The sequence below is a fragment of the Pinus tabuliformis genome, chromosome 6, assembly GCF_031772625.1.
Source record: "Pinus tabuliformis cultivar Carrire ecotype Pingquan chromosome 6, CPIR1, whole genome shotgun sequence".
Taxonomy (NCBI): Eukaryota; Viridiplantae; Streptophyta; class Pinopsida; order Pinales; family Pinaceae; genus Pinus; species Pinus tabuliformis.
Genome location: NC_142292.1, coordinates 906,183,407 through 906,197,669, shown reverse-complemented (window position 1 = coordinate 906,197,669; position 14,263 = coordinate 906,183,407). Strand labels below are relative to the sequence as shown.

The 14,263-nt window shown below is 41.1% G+C and overlaps 2 pseudogenes across 1 annotated transcript; both read left to right on the top strand.

Annotated features, from left to right (window-relative positions):
* Positions 1-1,165: 1,165 nt before the first annotated feature.
* On the top strand, positions 1,166-12,619 carry LOC149261874 (uncharacterized; annotated as a pseudogene). The gene is made up of 4 exons (XR_016246056.1): positions 1,166-1,301; positions 10,700-10,788; positions 11,130-11,607; positions 11,729-12,619. The product of XR_016246056.1 is annotated as an uncharacterized LOC149261874 (transcript).
* On the top strand, positions 12,267-13,786 carry LOC149261873 (cell division cycle 20.1, cofactor of APC complex-like; annotated as a pseudogene).
* Positions 13,787-14,263: the final 477 nt, after the last annotated feature.

The following is a 14,263-nucleotide window of genomic DNA, read 5'->3' as shown; positions in this document are numbered from 1 at the left end:
ATAAATGCAACCTTAGTTGATGTTGGTGAAATTGCGCAAATAAATCCTGTAAATTTCAGATTATATTTTGGTATCAGAGCAAGGTTGATCATGTTTAAGCAAGATATTTTCCAATGTGAATGTTGACTAGATCCAGGTCACGACATGGAGAAGGGAAACTTGAAGAGACAAATCCAAAGATTGGAAAGAGGAAAGTCATTTGAAAGATGGCAGGTGAAAAAAAAGGAGAAGCTCCCGAGACAAAAAGCGAGGAGCAGTTTCAACAGATGTTCCTTAATATGCAATAGATGATTGCATAACTTTATGAAGACAAGAAGACTAGAGATGCAGCTTCGTCTTCTAAAGGCACAAAAGTGAAAAAGGGAAAGGAAAAAGCTTATGGTAATGAACCTCCTTCTCCTCCATCTTCATCTTCTTCTTCTTTTTCATCTTCTGATCATTCAAGTTTAGATTCAAAATCCAAATCAAAGAAGAAACACAAGAAATCTCATTTTCTAAAGCTTGATGTTAAATTTGAATTGACCATGTGAGATGAATCCTGAAAAGTTAGATAACTAGATTAAACAACTTGAAGTGTATTGTAGAATTTAGAATATTGTTGATGATTCTGGGAAGATTCAGTTAGCTACACTTAGAATGGGGGGAACAACTTTGATTTGGTGGGAAAGTAAAACTCAATCGGATTTAAAGCATAAAGGTAAAATTATCTCTTTATGGTCTAAGTTTATTAAAGCTCTTAGAAAGTAGTTCTATCCTTTAGGATATATGCAACAGGTTGTAATAGATTGGAAACATTTGAGGCAAGGTAAAGGACAGAGTATGCAAGAGTTTACACAAGAATTCAGGAAAAAGGCTTTAGCACTTAACATTCCATTAAACACACATGAAACTTTGTTAAAGTATATTGGAAGTTTGCACTCTTATTTGCAACATACATTGCTTATGTTTAATCCAACTGACTTTGATTAAGTGTTTGTACAAGCCATTCATATTGAATAAGGTGGCAGACCTTTTCAGTTCAACTTTTCAAAGAAACCATTCAAGCATTCAGAAAACAAAGACTCCAAAGACAACAAAGGGAAGAGAAAATCAAAGGGGAAGAAATCGACAACAGTTAATAAAGAAGGAGAAAGGCCTACTTGTAATCATTGTCAAAGGATTGGACATGATGAGTCCAAGTGTTGGAAGATTAAAGAAGTTCCTTAAGAAGAAGGGTGAGAAGAAAGCTAATGCTACAATCCAACAAGACTTGGGATCCGACTCCGGTGATGAACGAAAGATAACCGCTATGGGTCTGACAGGTAATCCTTCTGAAGCAAGTTCTAGTTCTACTTGTTCTGCATCTTCTTCTAAATCTAATGAAGTGATTGAAGATAAGAAGAGAATTGAATTGTTTCACATAAGGATAATACCCAAACACACTAAGATTGATACATTATTTGATAGTGGATCACAAGAAAATCTAATATCTGAGCAATTAGTAAGGAAATTGGGATTGGAAACTAAGAATCATCCAAAACCTTACCCTTTAGGATGGTTAAAGGAAAACACTCAGATGCATGTCACAAAACAATGTCGGTTAAGATTTGCAATCACAACTAATTTTGTTGATGAAGTTGATTTAGATGTGATTCCTTTGGATATATGTGGGGTTGTGTTGGGTAGTCCTTATCTTTATGATCGAGATGCCATATTTCATAGAAAGGAGAATAAGTATCATCTTGTTAAGGATGGAATTGAATACATTGTCAAGGCACACAGAATGAAGACAAGCTTGGATTTAATCAATGTAAATCAAATGAAAAGACTCATAAGTTCAAGTAAAAAGTATGTTCTCATGTTTATTAAAGAACAACCTAAAGATAAGTATGATGCTTTTCAAGGGTGTGATTCTCAGTTTAAGGACAAATTGGTTGAAATAGTAGATTCTTATAAATAATTATTTAAAGAACCAAAAATTCTACCTCCAAAATGAGAAATACAACATGAGATTCAATTACAATTTGATGCCCCTCTTCCGAATATTGGCATGTATCGTATGACAGTCATAGTGATCTAGGTGGATATTGGTGGCTACCCACCAATTCCACTTGGACCCCCACCATTGTTTCTTTCAATTTTTCAGTTTCCTTAATTGTAGCACAGTTTACTATTTTTAGCAGTTTTTCGGGTCCTAAACTTTCAGAGCCGTTTTGAGGCCCTAAACGACGTTTTTTTGGCAATCTACTGCCAACAATTTTATAATAAAATCATATTTTTCCATCGTAGTCCTCGGAGAGATATTTCTAACGGGGTATCATGCGTGTCAAATGGAGATAATATGACCAAGTCGCGACCTCTGGAAGTTGGCTGTCCAACTAACCCCAACAGGGCCCATAAACTCTTGGCGTTACATCTCCTCGGGTTAGGGTTTTGGTTGTTTATGGTTTGCTGTTATTGTTCAATAATACAAAAGCCCTTGAGCCTCATTGTAACATAGTTCAGAGGCATGTAGCCACCACATCTCTTCTCAGAGATAAGCTAGCCTTATTTCCATTCTGTTTGTAAGCATATTTCAGGATATGATATTAATGAATGAAGTGCTATTTCTACTACATCTTTGTATTTATGGTTATATTTGTAATTTGTTGCATTTATGTTTAAATCCGGATTAGTGGTATCAGAGCAGTCTGCGCTTTCTCTTCTTTTCTTTGCATGTCCCCAACGAGGTCAGGATATAAGGAGTTAGGGCTCGAACTAGTCGAACCTTTGCAAGCCCAGCGTCGCAAATCCCGACGACCTCCCATGGCGGATGAAAAGAAAGACGAGTGGGCAGGAGATCCTATCAAAATCTTGCTCGAAGAAGCCCTCGAGCGACAAAGGAACGCGATGATGGACAACTTTACCCAGATCCTTCAATGGCTACCCAAGGGTGACACATCTACTTCCGAGAACTACTCTAGAAGCACCACACCCTTTAAGGTACAAGTTAACTTTGACATTCCCATATTTGAGGGTCAGATAGATGCAAACACTGTAGAATAATGGTTAAATCTGCTAGAAGGATATTTTTCCGTTCATGATTATTTCCAGTCGAGAAAAGATCACTTTTGCACTTCTCAAAGCAGCCCCCCACGTCAAGGACTGGTGGGAAAGCTACTATGAGCAGAAGGATGAAAGTACGAAATCACTATTTTGAGTCGCACCCACTTGGAACTCATTCCGAGATGCCATCAAGGAGAAGTACTACCCTGTCGGGAGCTCTAAGGATAAATACATAAAGTGGACAATGCTGCGACAGGGAAGGGACCAAGATGTGTCAGATTTTACCAATGTTTTTCATACCCTTCACACGAAGTTGGGTATCAAGGATTCTAAGAAGCATTTGGTTCTCAAGTACCGCGGTTGCATGCACATGTACATCCAGCATGAGATGGAATTCCTGGACATCATTTCACTTAGCACGACATACCGATATGCCGTCAAGATCGAGCAAAATTTTAAACAAAAGAAGCGAGACTTTGGATCTGTGAATCCGAAGCAAGGGAAAGGTGCCCCCAAATAGCAAAACAAAGGACAAAGCCAAGGCGTGGCGACCCAGGACAACCCGCCAAAGCCACAAGAAAAGAACAACACCACGAAGCCAAAGAAGGACATGGGAAAGTGGTGTGAGTTCCATAAGAGCTCCACTCACAACACAAGTGAGTGTTGGGCCAAGCAGTCACTGGTGGCCGAGCTAAAGGCTTTGGAATCATATGCATGTTCTGACTCTTAGTCAGAACCCGACAAGGAGAATGACAAAGGGAAGCAGATTGTCAATGCGGAGTCCAATGCCACTATTGCCACCACGAAGATCCAGAAGGAGGAACCTAAAGATCCAGAGGAGGAGGAGCGCCTCTTCCACTCCTAGATGTGGGTAAAGGGTTCCTGGCTACAGTTCATTGTCGACATCGAGAGCCAAAAGAACCTCATTTCGGCAAAGCTCGTGAAGTGGCTGGGCTTATTGAACACAACACATCCACAACCGTACACCATCGGGTGGCTTCACCAAGGACAGGATCTTCGTGTGAGCCAACAGTGTCGCCTTCCATGCAACATTAAGCCCTTCACGGATGAGGTATTGTGTGACGTTTCTCCCCTTGATGTTTGTGATGTATTATTAGGCCAACCATACTTATGGAAGCGACATGTTGTGTATGAGTCAAGGCCTCGTACTATTATTGTTACTTTGGGAAATAAGTTGTACAGGATACCGGAGGTAGCACCACCTACCACCATCTCTTTGGTTACTGCAAAACAATGCAGTAAGCTCATTTCCAAAATCAGGAAATTTATTTTCCTGATGATACGCCCTCAGGGAAAGAAGAAGATGGTGGCCATGACCTCCAGACAAGGCCCCTCCACACGACAACAACAGATGGACAAGGTCATGGAGGAGTACGAGGACATCTTCACCTCCCCCACAGGGGTGCCTCTGCACTGTCAGGTCAAGCACTCCATCGATCTGACCCCAGGTGCGCCACTGCCCAATGGACCAATCTATCGGCGCTCCATTCTGGAGAATGATGAAATCAAGAGGCAGATTCAGGAGCTGCTACAGAAATTTCACATCCGTCCGAGTTCATCGCCCTGTGGGAGCTCGATCGTGTTCATATAGAAGAAGGATGGGACTTGGAGACTCTGTATTGACTATCGAGCGCTGAACAAGATCACTGTCTAGAATAGGTACCCGATCCCACGGATTGATGACCTTCTGGACCAAATGAAGGGGGGAAAATATTTCAGCAAGATCGACTTGAAATCAGGATATCATCAGGTACCAATTGAACCCTCCGATGTGTGGAAGATTGCCTTCAAAGCCAAGGAGGGCCTATTTGAATAGTTGGTTATGCCTTTCGGGTTGACAAATGCTCCTGCAACCTTCATGAGGCTGATGGATGACATCTTGCAGCCATTCACCAACTCATTTTTAGTGGTATACTTGGATGACATCATGATATTTAGCCAGAGTTGGGAAGAGCACCTCCACCACATCCGATAGGTTCTCCAAACACTACGACAACACAAGCTATGTGCCAATGTGGAGAAATGCACTTTTGGCATGACCAAGGTTCAGTATCTAGGATACATTATTGATGAACGGGGGGTGCATGTGGATCCAGCCAAGATCCAAGTCATTCGGAATTGGCCAGCTCCAGCCACTCTAATAGAGCTCCGTAGCTTTCTAGGTCTTTCCAATTTCTATCGCAGGTTCATGTTGGGATTCTCTCATATCACTTGGCCCTTGAGTCAAGTCACCAATGGAGGAGCGAAAGCAAAATTATTTTAGTCTAAATCTCAATAGAAGGCATTCACAAAGTTGAAACATCGCCTCTGCTTTGCACCAGTGCTCACATTACCAAACTTGCAACAACCATTTGAGATCGAGACAGATGCCTTTGACTATGCTATTGGGGCAGTCCTTACTCAACAGGGGCATCCAGTGGCATATCACAGTGAGACACTTTCAGACACAGTCCGAAAGTATCCCACTTATGAAAAAGAGATGTATTCCATTGTGTAGGCCTGCCAACAATGGAAGCATTACATTTTGGGGAAGGAAACGGTCATCCACACAGACCATCGGCCCCTGCAGTTCATATAGATGCAAGGGAAGTTGCAAAATGATCACCATCAGAAGTGGTCCACATACTTGCAACAGTTCCATTTGAATATCAAGTATAAGAAGGGAAACACCAATAATGTTGTAGATTGCCTTAGCCGACCACCGATCATGGCATTAACCACTGTGCTCAACTCTTGTGGGCACGAGACTTCTAATTGGCCACTTTTTTACAAAAGCGACCCAGAATTCAACCACACATACCAGACGCTCTTGGAGGGTCAACAAGTTCCAGATTTTCACTTCCAGGATGCCCTATTATGCCACCTGGGACACCTTTGTGTTCCTTCAAGCTAGCGTGCCAAGATGATTTGGGAAGCACACTACAGTCGGGCCGCTTGACATTTCGGGGTTGAGAAAACGGTGGCAGTATTGCAGAAGTATTTCTATTGGCCAAATCTTCGACAGGATGTTGGGAAGTACATTAGATCCTGCACTTCCTGCGCCATTGCCAAATTGACCATCAAGAAGCAAGGCCTCTATACTCTGCTGCCTACCCCTATTTGACCTGGGGAATCCATCTCCATGGATTACATGTCGGGCCTTCCTTCTACTAAGCATGGCAACGACTATGTTTTTGTGGTCGTTGACAGATTCTCGAAGATGGCCATTATGGCTGCTTGTAGGAAGAATATCACAACAGAAGCCACTGCTAAACTCTTCTTTGAATGAGTGTGGGTACACTTTGGGATCCCACAGTCTATCATCTAAGATCGGGACAACAAGTTCCTCAGTATATTTTGGTCCAATCTTTGGTCAATGCTGGACAGTAAGCTCACTGAGTCCACATCTTTCCATCCCCACATTGATGTCCAGACAGAGGTTGTCAACATGATGAGCGCACCCATTCTGCACATGTACAACTCAAAGAATCCACGCACATGGGATGAGGGCCTCCCCTATGTCCAACATAACTATAACTGGGCCCTCCATAGCTCGACTGGCTACAACCCTTTTTAGGTGGGCTTGGGATTCCAACCACTATGTCCCATTGATGTGGCCATGCCATTTGTAGCTACTCAGGCAGATTCAGCTCATGTCCAGTATGAAAACGATAAGGTAAACAACTTCATTGAGCACATCCAATATATCCGCCAGCAGGTCCACGACATTCTGGAAAAATCAAATGCCAAGTACAAGTAGCGACATGATCAACATCGGGTGCCACACAAGTTTCCGGTGGGCGACAAAGTCTGATTGCATTTGCAAAAGGAACACCTTACCGAAGCCTATTGGAAACTTAGATCACTCCGATGTGGTCCTTACACCATTACCAAGGTTGTGGGAGACAATGCATTTGAGCTCAACATTCCCCCATTCCTTGGCGTACACCCAGTGTTCAATGTGGACTGCCTTCGACCATACTTCCCACCATTGCTTGACACATCAGACATTGCAGAACAACTCACACCTACAGAGTTAAATCCAGATTGCATGGAACAAGCCACAAATGATCGGATCATGGACACACAGATCAAGCACACTCACTAGCAGAAGATCCAACTGTATCGAGTTGTCAAAGCAGGCCAACTCCTTCACCAGAGCAAGTGGCTCACCAGGGACCAAGTTTAGTAGAAGTTTCCTCATCTCATGGAGGAACTCAACGCAATCGGGGCCATTGCTTCCTAAGGGGGGAGGAATGATCCAGGTGGATATTGGTGGCCACTTTCCAATTCCACTTGGACCCCCACCATTGTTTCTTTCAGTTTTTCAGTTTCCTTAATTGTAGCACAATTTACTATTTTTAGCAGTTTTTCGGGTCCTAAACGATGTTTTTTTGGCAATCTACCGCCAGCGATTTTATAATAAAATCATCTTTTCCATCGTAGTCCTCGGAGAGATATTTATAGTGGGGTATCATGCGCGTCAAATGGAGATAATATGACCAAGTCGTGACCCCAGGAAGTTGGCTGTCCAACTAACCCCAATGAGGCCCATAAACTCTTGGCGTTACATCTCCTTGGGTTAGGGTTTTGGTTGTTTAGGGTTTGCTCTTATTGTTCAGTAATAAAAAGGCCCTTGAGCCTCATTGTAACATAGTTCAGAGGCATGTAGCCACCACATCTCTTCTCAGAGATAAGCTACCATCGCTCAAGCTAGTCTTATTTCCATTCTATTTGTAAGCATATTTCAGTATTTGATATTAATGAAATGAAGTGCTATTTCTACTGCATCTTTGTATTTATGGTAATATCTGCAATTTGTTGCATTCCTGTTTAAATCTGAATCACATAGAAAATGAAGAAATTAATAAACAAATTCAGGAATTGGTTGATAAAGGCTTCATTCGATCTAGTTCTTCTCCATGTGGATCACCGATCATTTTAGTGCCTAAGAAAGATAGAACTTGGAGAATGTGTGTTTATTTTAGAGCTTTAAATAAAATCACCATAAATAACAGATATCCTCTTCCAAGAATAGATGATTTGCTTGATCAATTAAAGAATGATGCTTACTTTACAAAACTAGATTTAATAAGTGGTTATCATCAGATTCGCATTGCAGAGAATGATATATGGAAAATTGCATTTAAGACTAGGCAGGGGCTTTATGAATGGTTGGTTATGTTGTTTGGTTTATGCAACACTCCAACAACTTTTATGAGAGTGATGAATGATGTGTTTCATCCTTTTATTGATAAGTTTGTCATAGTCTATTTGGATGATATTCTTATTTTCAATTCAAGTTGGGAAGTTAGAAGTTTCGTAAGTGCAGTTCAGTATTGGAGGAAGTTTGATTTTCATTTCTATTTTATTGCATCACCACTTCATGCTTTAACAAGTTTTAAAGTCTCCTTTCAGTGGGGAGGAAAACAACAAAAAGCATTTGATACTTTGAACCAGAAAATTGTAGTAGCTCCACCAGACCTTCAACATCCATTTGAAATAGAAAATGATGCTAGTAGGTATGCGATGAGTGCGATTTTATTGCAGAAAGGAAAACCTAATTGTTTTCATTCCGAAGCATTTTCTAAAGAAGTTGCAAATTATCCAACTCATGATAAGGTTGTATATGCATTAATAGGAAGTGTTAAAAAATGGAAACATTATTTAATGGGCAAAGAAACATTGATTCATACAAATCAATAGCCACTTCAATACCTTCAATCTCAAACTAACTTGCAGCAATCTCGACATTACAGATGGATGGGTTTTTTGCAGCAGGTCCACTAAGTAATCAAGTATAAGAAAGGTACAACAAACAAAGTCGTTGATATGTTGTCAAGTTCTTCTTTGAATGTTTAAGTTATTCTGCAAAATAGTTCTTTAGCACATGAAAGTTACATTGAATAATATGTTGCATATACTGTTTTCAAAGATGTTTGTGAATCACTAACTCATGGTGCTTAGGTGGAAGAAGTGAATTATCATGTTCATAATAGGTTATTGTACCATCTTGGCAAGTTGTGCATAACACAGGGAGAAAGATCACATGTGATCAGGGAAGCACATTATTCTCATGTTGCAAGGCATTTTTGTGTAGGCAAGATAGTGGCACAACTACAAAGGTTTTTCTATTTGCCTCGGATAAATGAAACAGTTCACAAGTTCAAAATGCGCCATTACAAGCATCGGGTGGATCATCACTTTCAGGTTGGTGATCAAGTATGACTTTACATCAGTAGAGAAAGGATGAAAAGGTGAAGGTAAAAGGAAGGTCCGCACTTCCAGGCATGGAGATGTCAGGTATCGTCGAGTGAGACTCAAAGGCATGAATCCAAGCAAAAGAAGGTGGATGGAGATCAGAAGGGTGAGGGAGTTGTACCCTCACCTCATGTCTGCTTAAAACCAAACTTTTGGTGGTCCAAAATCCTCCATGGAGAGGAACGATCCACGAGGATCCTCAATTTGCTCTAAGTTCAAAGGTCTCAGTTTTTCCTGGAAATAACACCAAGCTGAAGAGCTCAACACGTGGCAGTGGACAAGTCAACGCAGTAAAAAAGGTCAAAGTTCATTTTGGGTCTGAAGATGCATATATATATTTACAAGTGCATGGTAAGAATATTAAAACAAAAAATATGGTTTACAAACCATATAATCATGGTGCAAATATTCTAAGGTGGGCACAGTTTTATAATGGTGCAAATATATTAAAACCATGCAAATGTTGGGTGCAATTTTATAATGGTGCAAATATATTAAAACTATGCAAATGTTGAGCGGAGATTGTATGAAACAAAAAGTATGGCGGAGTTTGAACTATATAGTATGTGCGAATATAAAAAGCGGTGCGAAGTCTTATGGTTTAAAACCCATAAACTATGGTATATGGGCAGATATGTATCACGGTGGTGGAGTTAAAGTTTAAACATATGTGACATATTAAACCAAAATTCAACATACCGTGGCATATCAAAACCTTGTTACAAACCGCCAGAGGATATTAATGTAATCGCCGACACAGATCACATGCTAAAGATGAGTAGGCTGTTGATGCCACCATGTCATTTGCCACAGGTTGACGCTTGGTTCCACCACCAGAGTATGTTAGAGTCACGGGTCCACACGTCGACACAGTTGGGAAAACCGTCGGAGTTGGCGAACATGTCATGTTAGATATAACAATGCTGCGGAGTATGTGGCGCTGAGATGACACAGTTATGTGAACAGGTCAAAACTTTCGGGGTTAGGTGCCATGGGGCTGTGACCACCAGAGTTGGTTTATTATATGCAACATATGTCAACATTTGATGCCATGTGGTATTCACTGATTCTGCCGAGGTTATACATTTTTAGGCCGATAGGCCTGAGCTTTTCGTCTACACTTTGTTTCTCTACTTGACAGCGGGCGTGCACGTTCAACGACCATATGGTTGACATTTGTCGTGCAACTCCATTTTTGTTTCTCCTCTTCAGTGCTCTGCTCTTCCTGTTTTCTTCCACGACCATTAAAACTCCTCTTGTTTCCGATTTTTGCTCTTCAGGTTCTCTTCCACGCTCTGCTACAATAATGTTTTCATGCTCTTCCACTAACTGCTGCAATGACGTGTGCCGTTTCTACTATGCAATTTGTTGTGCATGACCTAGCCATCGGTTATTCAGTATACCGTGTTTACAGCCTCGTTTTACTATTTTCACAAACGTGGAATCGAACTCGGGACTGGCTGCGGCATCGCCGGAATGGGCCTGGCCCTGCTCGGCCTCGACGTGGTCTTGACCGACATCACCCCCGTTCTGCCCACCCTCAAACGAAACGTGAAGAAAAACACGGCGACGACCTCCCACGGCCATTAAAATTCCTCTTGTTTCCGCTTTTTCTCTTCAGGTTCTCTTCCACGCTCTACTGCAATAATGTTTTCATGCTCTTCCACTAACTGCTGCAATGATGTGTGTTGTTTCTACTATGTAATTTGTTGTGCACGACCTAGCCATCGATTATTCAGTATACCCTATTTACAGCCTCGTTTTACTGTTTTCACAAACGCGGAATCGAACTCGGGACTGGCTGCGGCGTCGTCGGAATGGGCCTGGCCCTGCTCAGCCTCGAGGTGGTCTTGACCGACATCACCCCCGTTCTGCCCACCCTCAAACGCAACGTGAAGAAAAACACGACGGCGACCTCCCTCGCCTCGGCTGGAAAACCGAGATCCGACATTGGAAGAGTGAAGATTTCTCAGCTCTATTGGAACAACAAGAAGCAGATTCAGGTACTGAAGCCTCCATTTGATTTCATTGTTGTCACAGATGTTGTTTATTTGGAGAATACTGTGGAGCTTTTGATTTCCACCATGAATGCCCTTTCTGGAGCGAATACTATAATTCTATTAGGTTATCAGATATGATCTCCAGAAGCCCATCAGCTTTTTTGGCAGATTTGTCCTAATTATTTCACTGTGGAGAAAATACCCCATGAGGATTTGCATCCGGAGTATGCGTATGAAGAAACTGATGTGTATATTCTCAGGATCCGACGTTGGAAGAGTGAAGATTTCTCAGCTCTATTGGAACAACGAGAAGCAGATTCAGGTACTGAAGCCTCCATTTGATTTCATTGTTGTCACGGATATTGTTTATTTGGAGAATACTATGGAGCCTTTGATTTCCACCATGAATTCCCTTTCTAGAGTGAATACTGTAATTGTATTAGGTTATCAGATACGATCTCCAGAAGCCCATCAGCTTTTTTGGCAGATTTGTCCTAATTATTTCACTGTGGAGAAAGTACCCCATGAGGATTTGCATCCGGAGTATGCGTATGAAGAAACTGATGTGTATATTCTCAGGAAAAAAATGACCTAAGTGTGGGTAAAACAAGGTTTTCCAGGGTTTAGGGGTGGGGTGCAAATTGTATATGGGTTATAAAGTAGAGGGCGCATAAAGTACCTGGCCCTGTTATGCAAAAACTCTGATCAGATTGCCACTGGGGGAAATCTTAGGCAGATCCTATTTCCGGAATTGGGTTGTTCAATTTTGTTCCGCCTTAGGACAACGTCGCAGCTTTTGAAGTCGACATTCTTCTTTATGTGTGCGAGCATGAAGCCTCCCGGGCGAAAGGCGGCCGAAGAAGGCCAGAAAAAGGGTCACTATCATATTCCATTATATATAATGCTTTGAGAACCGGATCTTCTGTTGATGTTTACTTGTGTAAGAAACCCAAACCCTTAAGCCCTTTTAGATTGTACAAAATGGCTTGTGTTTGTTAATGCAGTAATAGTCCATTTGGTGGATTGTTTACAGTCTCCTTATACTTTTTCACTTGATGCTGAATTTGCTACCACACCCCAATCCAATTTTTAAAAATATTTACAAACTATTTCAGCACTGAAAAATACCTTTCGTGAATGAAACTTTAATCCCAGCCATTGATATTTACCTGCTTTTGCATTCTAAATATACCCTTGGAGTCCAGTCAAACAGAATAGTATTTGGGGCTTTCGTTATTAGTACACTGGATATGCCCATCTCAGAACAATTGTCCTTGGGCCATTTACCTTTTTTTTCTTAATATTTTAACTTATCCATGTTGATTATAGTCTGCAGATAGAACTCTGGATGCACCAGACCTTGTGGATGATTATTACTTGAACCTACTGGACTGGAGTTTGAACAATGTGTTGTCCATAGCCCTTGGCAATACTGTATACCTGTGGGATGCTTCAAATAGTTCTATATCGGAGCTTCTGATTGCAGACGATGAAGAAGGCCCTGTTACTAGTGTTAGTTGGGCACCTGATGGGAGGCACATTGCCATTGGGTTGAATAATTTTGTTATACAGATATGGGACTCTTCATCTAATAAACAGGTAAATAAAATCTCCTTATCTCTTCAAGGTTTTTCAATTCCAATGTAATGGCAATCTCCAAATTTTGACATGGATAAAATTGCAGTTAAGAGCATTGAAGGGTCATCATGCATGTGTTGGTGCCCTTGCTTGGAATGGTCCTATTCTTACGACAGGAGGATGGGATGGGATCATAATCAATCATGATTTTCGTATGCGAGAGCACATTGTTCAAACATACAGAGGGCATGACCAGGAGGTTTGTGGATTGAAATGGTCTCTTTCTGGCCAACAACTTGCAAGTGGGGGGAATAAAAAATCTACTATACAATTAGGATCAGAGCATGGCATCCCATAATTCTACCTCTCAATATCTCCACCGCTTAGATGAACACTATGTAGCAATCAAGGCCTTGGCATGGTGCCCCTTCCAAAGTAATCTTTTAGCATCTGGTGGAGGGAGTGCAGACAGGTCTATAAAGTTTTGGAATACTCACACAGGTGCCTGCTTAAATACCGTAGACACTCATTCCCAAGTTTGTTCATTACTCTGGAATAGCCATGAACGTGAGTTATTGAGTTCACATGGATTTAGTCAGAACCAGTTAACCTTATGGAAGTACCCATCTATGGTGAAGATTACTGAACTTACAAGTCATACTTCTCGAGTTCTTCATCTGGCACAGGTATGGAAATTGATTTATTTTTATGAGTACTTATGCATTCATCTTTCGTTTTATGAATGGATTTGTCCTCATTATGCCTTACCTCTTCAGAGCCCTGATGGGTACACAGTTGCATCAGCAGCAGCAGATGAAACACTTAGGTTTTGGCAAGTATTTGGAGTTCCTGATACCTCAAACAGGGCGAAGAGTAAAGATGAAAATGAGGCTTTCAGCAAGTGTCATACTTACATCCGCTAATAAGCATCTTTCTATATTTATGAAATGAGGATGTCTAACTCAAGGTAGTAATTAAATGTTTTGTTTTCTATTTCACATAGCTCTTCTGCAGGCTGTTGGATTGCCATGGAGCATGTTCCACTTGCTTCAATGTAATATGCTACAATTTCTTCTTTCTTTCTTCTCGTATACCATGAACTTTGAATTTATCTTTTGTGAAACCTGATGGAACAATGTTGCAACAACTTTCTGAGACAAGAACCACTCCTTCAGCTGCATCGTAAAAATTAAAATGGTTTTGGCAAGTCTTTGGAGCCCCATATTCTTCAATGAAGGTTCTGAAAATGATACATTATGAGTGTTAGCAAGTATGTCATTCACATCAACAAAGAAATCTCCACGCCTCCTCCACTCATGGAATGATTCACATTCTACAAAAAGCCTTCACACCTCTACTCAATCTTATAGGTAATTCTTGAATGATTTATCTTCTTCATT